Below are 8,326 nucleotides of genomic sequence, written 5' to 3' on the forward strand. Positions count from 1 at the left end.
AGTTGGAGAAGGGGCACCCAGGGAAATGCAGAATGCTTCAGGGAACACGTCTTTAAGGGTTATTAAACACAATTTGTTTTTGTCAGATTCCAATTTATCTGTATCTTAGCAAATCCAGGGAATGTGAGTTCTGACATCTTGTACATCCTTATTAATTATTCATGCTTCAGATTCTGTACTTGCTTGACCTTACAGAATATGTGCTGTGTACTCCAGTCAGAATGGACCAGAGCACCCTGCCCATTCTGCAAGAACACAATCGACCCCTCTTCCCCATTTTCTGGTTTCAGGCACAGCCCATATGTGGTACGCATCGCCCTCACTCCCCATTCCCTCCTTTGGAGGGAAAAGTGATAATAATAAGTGAAAGTGACCTTAAAGGGATAATATTAACATCCAGGGGATTTTTAAAGCTATAAACAGCTTAAAATCCAACATTACAAGCCCAGCGTATTGTGTTGTCGGAAATAACCTGTAACACTTGAGTTCTGCGATCATGCCTTTTAAACCCCCAGTTATTTCTGACACTTCTGATGTGCAAAAACAATGTGGCTTCCTTGGTGGTCTATCACCGTGTTGTCTCACTCTGGGAACGGAGATTTGAAATCCTGGACATTTGTCAAAAATGAGCTGATATTTGAAAGATGATCAACCATTCAGATTTTATTGTTTAGGATAAAACAACATAAACAGATTTCTTCTGAATATATGATACGAAGCAGCTGGCAACATTCATTTTAGGGTCACTGTGTCAGTACTTACCCTAAAGTAGTTTCTTACAGCTATTCTGGGTCTATAGATGTTCACCATTCAGGCAGAAGGATGCACTAGCTCTAAGAGTTCAGATTTTTATTTATTTTTTTTAGCAGAATTTCCTGTTGTTGCTTGAATAAATGAGCCACGCTGAAATAGCCATATCGTGAAAAATATTTGATTCCTCACAAGGCGAATCCTCCTAGTGTTTGGAGATTTATTTTTCATTTAGAAATTTCAGTTTTGACTTCCTTCGCGCCCTACTAATTCTGTCCCATGCAGAATAAGAGAGCCAGAGGATATCTGACAGCATGGGGCCAAATTTTATGGCCTTTTGTTTGCCCCTCATAAGGGAATAGGAGCAGACAAAAGCGAATAATGCCAGAAGTGGCTTTGGGGGACTCTTCATTTCCAAAATGTCAACCAGTGAGAACCAATGGGTGAAAACCAAACTAACAATGAACAAAAACTAAAAAGCAGTTGTGATACTGGGTAGTGTGGTATAGTAATATTTTGGAAATATTGATTGGTATTACTCCCATCAATTTCTATTTTCCCCTTCTTTCCACTTGAGCAGAAGAGATGGACAGTTACCAGCTTCCCCACTGGCCTAGGGCCTTTTCATCAAATCAAAGGCAGAGAAAGAAATCTAAGAGCAGGTTGGGAGTCTAGAACTCCATCGAGATCTCAAACTACAAAATGACTCCGGGCTTGGGGAGAAGGAAAAACAAAGGCGAAGTGATGAGAGTGTCCTTATTGATCGGTCCTGCATAGAAGCACACTGCCCTCAGTCTTTGGGGCAAAAATCTGGAGATTAACTTCCCTAGGAGCCCCTCATAAGTGGGAGATTCCTGTGCAAGTACTTCATTGAGGAAGAGCTCTCAGGAGATACCAATAGGGAAGTGAACAAGGTGGGCCAGAAAAAGGGAAAAAACATGCATGGGTACCATCTCGGGTTAAACCCTATCGTCTTGCTCCTGCAGATTATGCTGCAGAGTTGTCCCAGCCTGAGCCAGCTGTGGCCTCCCTCTGCACAGGAAAGCTTTGAGAACAAAATAGCCTCTGTTGCCCCAGGGCAGCCCTCAAAAGGGCCACAGGTGCTGGCTCTTGGGAACAAAGGCAGTGGGTCTAGATATGGGGGTGAAGTTTGCACAAAAATCTTAAAAATGCAATCCAAGTTGTTGTGCCCGGAGCACTCAAGTCTATCCTGCCCAGGGAATAGGAAATAGATTACCATAGTTTTAAATGTATAAAAAGAGTGTACACGGCATTGCACCACTTTCAGGGCTCTCCCTGCCACGTTATCTTTTCTGATCTTCATTAGAATCCTAGAAGATACAGGAAGCTGCATATTATGATCTAGCCTCAGATATGTGATTGAGATATATCATCAAGCAACTAACACAAAAGGTGAAAGCCTATGTCATTAACTCTAATCCCAGCAGCCTTTCTGTCTTCTTGGAGCCGCAATCTAGAGGATATTTCTGTAATCTTCTTATACAAATTCAGAATCCAGGGTCGTTACAGAGTGGAGGCTATATTGTGGTTCCTGCCAGAATTCCTTGGCTCACGTCTGACCCCCTCTGAGTCACTCAGGGTGAAGCCAATAGTTCCTGATGTTTACGAGCTCTTCAGGGAACTCATGTGTAGCTATGGAAGTACAGTTGTCCAGCCCCGGTTTAGGACACCACTGGTTCAGAGCACAGTTTGGGGTTTTAGGCAGGATGGGGTTTGAATCCTGGTTCTACCATTTACCATCTGTGTGAGTTTTGCTAAGTCATTGAAGTTCTCAAATCCTCACTTCTGTCATCTACAAAATTAGGTTATGTTATACTTACTTCAGAAATTGTGCTGAGAATTCAATGAGATGACATTGGTAAAGTGCTAAGCCCAAAACCAAGAAGGAGCAAGTTCCCGATAAGCAGAATCTACTATGATTTTATTATTTCTAATCCTCTCACTTTTCTGCAAATTACTGAAACTCAGGACATCCGTTCTCTAAAAATGATGTTTTTGCCCCTATGCCACATCGAATGTCAGTGTGGACCACTTTTCAGGACTTGAAAATGATTCAGCAAAGTGAACCTTTTGGTTAATGTTGTTTACTGGAGTGGGATTTGAGCTGCAGCAATTTAGACACTTGGCTGGCAGATGGTGGATGGCCTTGGAGGCTATGCCATTTGCTTAGAATACAAGGTTTGTAGTCTCTCTTCACCCGTCATTTCAAAATTGAGTCTCACTTAGAATTTCACAGAAGCAAATGAGCCTGTATTTAAAATCCTGGTGAAATAACCACTCATTTAGTATTTATTTACAGCTCAGAAACCCAGCAGGTACAGTCCCTGGTCTGCTTAATCTTCAAAGCAAATTCAACAGTTCCCTTAGAGTTCCTGAGTGGTGGGCATCTAGAAAGGTATATTTGAAGACTAGTTTTCTCCAAGCTCCCAGGCCCATGACAGAAATAAAACACAGGGAAAGCATTTTTCTCTCTAATTTGTAAAGCAAACAAGAGAAATAAAAAGATCAGGAGGAAGCCAGATGCTGGAAAGATACCCAAATAGAATAATCTTCAATAGGTGAGAAATCACAGCATGGAGGAAGCTGGGAAGAGGGTGGTTTCCAGGCTCTCAGACCCTTCATCACATGCATAAGCAGAAGGAAGCATCGAGTGATGATTGAGGGACACTGATGACAGGACTGGGACGAAAAAATATCAGTTCCTCTTCGCACACGCACAGCAGAGAGCGAACCTGCTGAGCAAGCTCGTCAATCAATCCTGGACACCCAATGACATCATCCCAGAACTGTGGGCGGACCTAGAGGGGATTCAGCGCAGCCCCTTCTGTCTGAATGTGGCTGGAAGCACTGAGGGAGTTGCCTTTTCACAACCAGAATGACCAGTGGGCACTAGAACGGGTATCTCCACGTTGCCACCATCCCTCTCCCCAGTGTGCTCACCTGTGTGGAGCAACCTGCAGAAAACTTTCACTCACTCAGTAAAGGTGGGCTAAAGAGGGGACATAGCTAAGGAAAAGAGATATCTCCTTTCCTGTGCCTTTCCTGAGGCTGTGCTGGGACCTCTACATCCCTTATTTCAGCTACTCTTCAGAGTGGCCCTAGCAGAAGTGTGCTCTTCCCATATTACAGGGAAAGACATTAACTTTCCACAACTGTAACTAGTTAAGTAGCAAAACTCACTTTTAATCCAAAAATTTCTTTCCAAAGCCTATGATCTCAGCCTCCATAACCCTATACAGCAATGAACACCTCTTCGCTGCAAATAATTTAATGAAGTCATGGGAGGTGGAGAAAAAATAAATGTGTACAACACAAATGTTTCTCTGGTGAGATTTGCATGTTTCCTTTAGGGTTATACCCTGAGGAGCAGGGGTTTTTACCTACTGTAGACACGTGCATTGACTAGACCTGTGCTCACACAAAGGGAGGGAGCAGGCAGGATCAACAGGACGTTAGTACATGCACCTGGCCTCCCCTCCTGAAGCTGCTCCTGCCCAGTGGTCCAGGGCCCGGATGCCTTCAGTACCTGCTCGGCTCTTACTGCATGCTAAAACCACCCTGCACGCCCCGTCTCTGCGGAGCAGGCGTCTGCAGAAGGCCACTTTCCCAAGACCAGAAGAGGTAGCGATTGTGTCTAATTCATATCAACAAACAGAAAGTCAAACAAAATGAAAAGCCCCAGAAAAACACTCTAAGGAAATGGAAATAAGTAATTTGCCTGATAAGGAATTCAAAGAAACAGTCATAGGGATCCTTACAAACTTGAGAGTGGAATAGAGCAATTTAGGGAGAATTTCAACAGAATCAGAAAGTGTAAGAAAGAACCAAGCCGACCTGAAGAGATCAAGAGAAGAACAGAGGACAGCTATAAAAACCACCTAAAAACAATGAACAAAATGACAATAAGTATATACTTACTGATGATTTTAAATGTAATAAGATTAAATGCTCTAATAACAAAGACAGGGTGGATGAATGGACTAAAAAACATGACTAATCTTTATGCTGCTTACAAAACACTTCAAATCAAAAGACACATAAGGACTGAAAGGTATTATATGCAAATGGAAATAAAAAAAGCACAAGCGGCAATACTTACATCAGAAAAAAATGGATGTTCAAACAAAAACCGTATAAAGAAACGAAGAACGTTACATTATCATACAGGGATCATTCCCAGAAGACAATATAACATTTGTAAATGTCTCTACACCCAACATAAGAGCATCTAAGTATACAAAACAATTATTAGTGGATGTAAAGGGAGAAATACACAGTACTGCAGTAACAGTAGGGGATTTTAATACCCCACTCACATCAATGGGTAGATTATTTAGACAGGAAATTAATAATGAAATAATGGCCTTAACTATCACCTTAAATGTCACTTAAATGGCAGAAAATGCATTTTTTTCAAGTGTACATGGAATATTCTCCAGGTAGATCACATACTAGGGCATTGACTAGGTAAGTTTACCTTGACAATGTTACTTGTAGGGAATACCTTGTTTTGCTTAGAGCAGGAGAGGGTCCAGGTAAAAGTAGCTGGGGTCATCACACAGTCACCGCACTGCTGACCCCTAATAAAATTTAGGGCACCAAGGTTCGAGGGAGCTTCCCCAGTTGGAAACGTTTTGCACATGTTATGCATCGTTGCTGGGAGGATTGCGCATAGTCTCACGTGACCCCTCTGGGAGGGACTATCTGGAAGCTTACACATGGTTTCTTCTTTATAGTCTAGAATTTAAGTCTTTAGTCCATTTTGAGTTTATTTTTGTATATGGTGTAATAAAGTGGTCCAATTTCATTTTTTGCATGTATCTGTCTAATTTTGCCATCACTACTTGTTGAAGAGACTGTCTTTACCCCATTATGTTTCCTTGTGTCCTTTGTCACAGATTAATTGACCACGTAAGTTAGGATTTATTTCTGGGCTCTCTATTCCATTCCACACACACACACACACACACACAAGGTCTGTCTGGAAAAAGTCCAGCCACTGTTAATATAATGAGAATGGCTTGTGCAGCATCGATGTAACCTGGCAGCCAAGGAGAGTGGATGGAATGCACATACATGAACAATGACAACTTCACTGTACTAGTCAGTGGGGGTGGTAGATGTGTTGAGGGGGCATGTACTGTGTGGCCATTGCATTCTAAATGGCTGTGTGAGTAGAGAAATGAATCTGCATCAGATTTTGCTTTAAGCTTGAACATTCCTCCGTGGAAACTATTTGGATGATTCAGAAGGCCGCAGCTATTGGCAACTGTGATTGGCAGCTTCATCACGACAACACTCATGCATCACATCTCATGCAGAGTTTTTTGTCAAAACAGGAAATCACGCAGGTGACTCAGTCCCCCTAGCAGCCCAGATTTGGCACCCTGCCACTTCTGGCTTTTCCCAAAACCAAAATCACCTTTGAAAGGGAAGAGATTTCAGACCATTGATGAGATTCAGGAAAATATGAGGGGGCAGCTGATGACGATTGGGAGAACTGTGTGAGGTCCCAAGGTGCCTACTTTGAAGGGGACTGAGACATCATTGTCCTATGTACAATGTTTCTTGTATCTTGTATCTTCTTCAATAAATGTCTTTATTTTTCACATTACAAGGCTGGATACCTTCTGGACAGACCATATATATATATATTTTCTATTTTTATGATAGTACCATATTGTTTTCTTTTCTTGGGTGTTGACCACCCCAAATCAAGTGTCCTTTCAGCAGCATTTATTCCCCTCTTTATTCTCTTCTACCTCCTCTTCTACCTTCTCTTCTATCCCCTTTCCCTCTGGCAATCACCATACTGTTGTCTATGGTTTTTTTTGTTTGTTTGTTTATTTTTGCTTTTTTTTCTTAATTCCTTCACCTTTTTTACCTAGCCTCCCAACACTCCTCCCCTCTAAAAACTGTCAGTCTGTTCTCTGTACCTATAACTTTGTTTCTGTTTTGTTTTTTAGTTTAAATACCATACTGTTTGGATCACTGCAACTTTGTAGTACAGTTTGATATTAGGGCATTTGATACCTCCTACTTTTTTGTTTTTCAAGATTCCTTTGGCTATTTGAGGTCTGTTGTATTTTCATATAAATTTTAGGGTTAGTTATTCTGAGATTGCCAGTGATATATTAATAGGGATTGCATTGAATCCGATATTATTTTAGGTAGTAATAACATTTTAACAATATTAATTCTTCCTATCTCTAAGCAAGGTACACCCTTCCATTGATTTGTAACTTCTTTAATTTCTTTCTTCAGTGTCTTATATTTTTCAGAGTACAGGTCTTTCATGATTTTGGTTAAATTTACTCTTAAGTATTTTATGCTTTTGATGCAATTTAAAGTGGGATTGTTAATCCTTCCTGCTCTCTTTTTTCAGGCCTAAAAGGGTTTGGGCAATGTGTGCAGGAACACACTGTAAAGACAATTCAGGTGGGCCAGAGCACCTGGATAGAGCCCCTGCCCACCTTCTGGAGGTTTGGGGGGAGAGAAACAATGGAGCTCGCTGGTCCCTCTAATCCTGGAGAATTTCTGCAGTCCCTAGAGAACTCCCATGGCTCCCCAGTCTTTCCTCTCTCTGGTTTATTGTACCAAAAGTGGACCCATGCGCAAGACCTCTGTACAAGCTTTATATGCAGGGTAGTTTGGGGAAGCTGCTTAGAGCACAGCAGACACTGAAAGCACCTGGGACTCTAGCCTGCTGGGCCTGAGCAGCTCTGGGCAGGGAGGCCAGCTGGGAGTGGTGAAATCCTGTAGTTCCTGTTTGTTCTCTTTGGAGACAAAACTCGCCAGGCAATGTAGCTGGGATCCTGCTGTGGTGATCCTGCAGGTAAGCCAAAGATCTCCCCTTCCCAGTAGAACTCCTGCCACCTTCTGAGTGGGAGGGAAGTAAACAATGGCACTCATGGGCTCCTTTGTCCTAGAGAGTTGACAAGGCTGCAGCTCCAGAGGGCACCCTAGGCCTCCCAGCCCTGTCAATTGGTCTCTTTCTCTTGTCTTCAGAAGCTGTTCATTCAATACTTGGTTTTCTCTCAGAGTCATTGCTGCCTTATACATATATATTTGAATTTGTGTACGGGTGAAGTTAAGTTCAACTTTCTCCTTTCAGGCCGCCATCTTAATTTGTTGCCATTTTTAAAGATTGAGTTGTTTGCTTTCTTTATTGAGTTTCAAGACTTCTTTGTATACTCCATACAAATCACTTATCAGATATTTTGCAAATAGGTTCACCTAGACTGTGGTTTGTCTTTTCTGGCCATTGAGAGTGCCTTAAAAAAGCAGAAATTTTTAATTTTGATAAAGTCCAATTTATTAATACTTTCTTTTGTGATTTTTGCTTTCTGTTTCTCATACAAAAAATCTGTCCTATACCAAAATCACAGACTTTCTTTTTTTTTTTTTTTAGAAATTTTATAGTTTTAATACTTTGGTTTTAGATCTATTTTGAGTTAATTTTTATGTATGATGCAATGGAAGAGTTGAAGTTTTTAAAAATTATAATGTATAGTTAGTGCAGAAATACTTGTTGAAAAGATAGTCTTTTACCCCC

The sequence above is a fragment of the Desmodus rotundus genome, chromosome 8 (assembly GCF_022682495.2).
Source record: "Desmodus rotundus isolate HL8 chromosome 8, HLdesRot8A.1, whole genome shotgun sequence".
In the NCBI taxonomy this organism is placed as follows: Eukaryota; Metazoa; Chordata; class Mammalia; order Chiroptera; family Phyllostomidae; genus Desmodus; species Desmodus rotundus.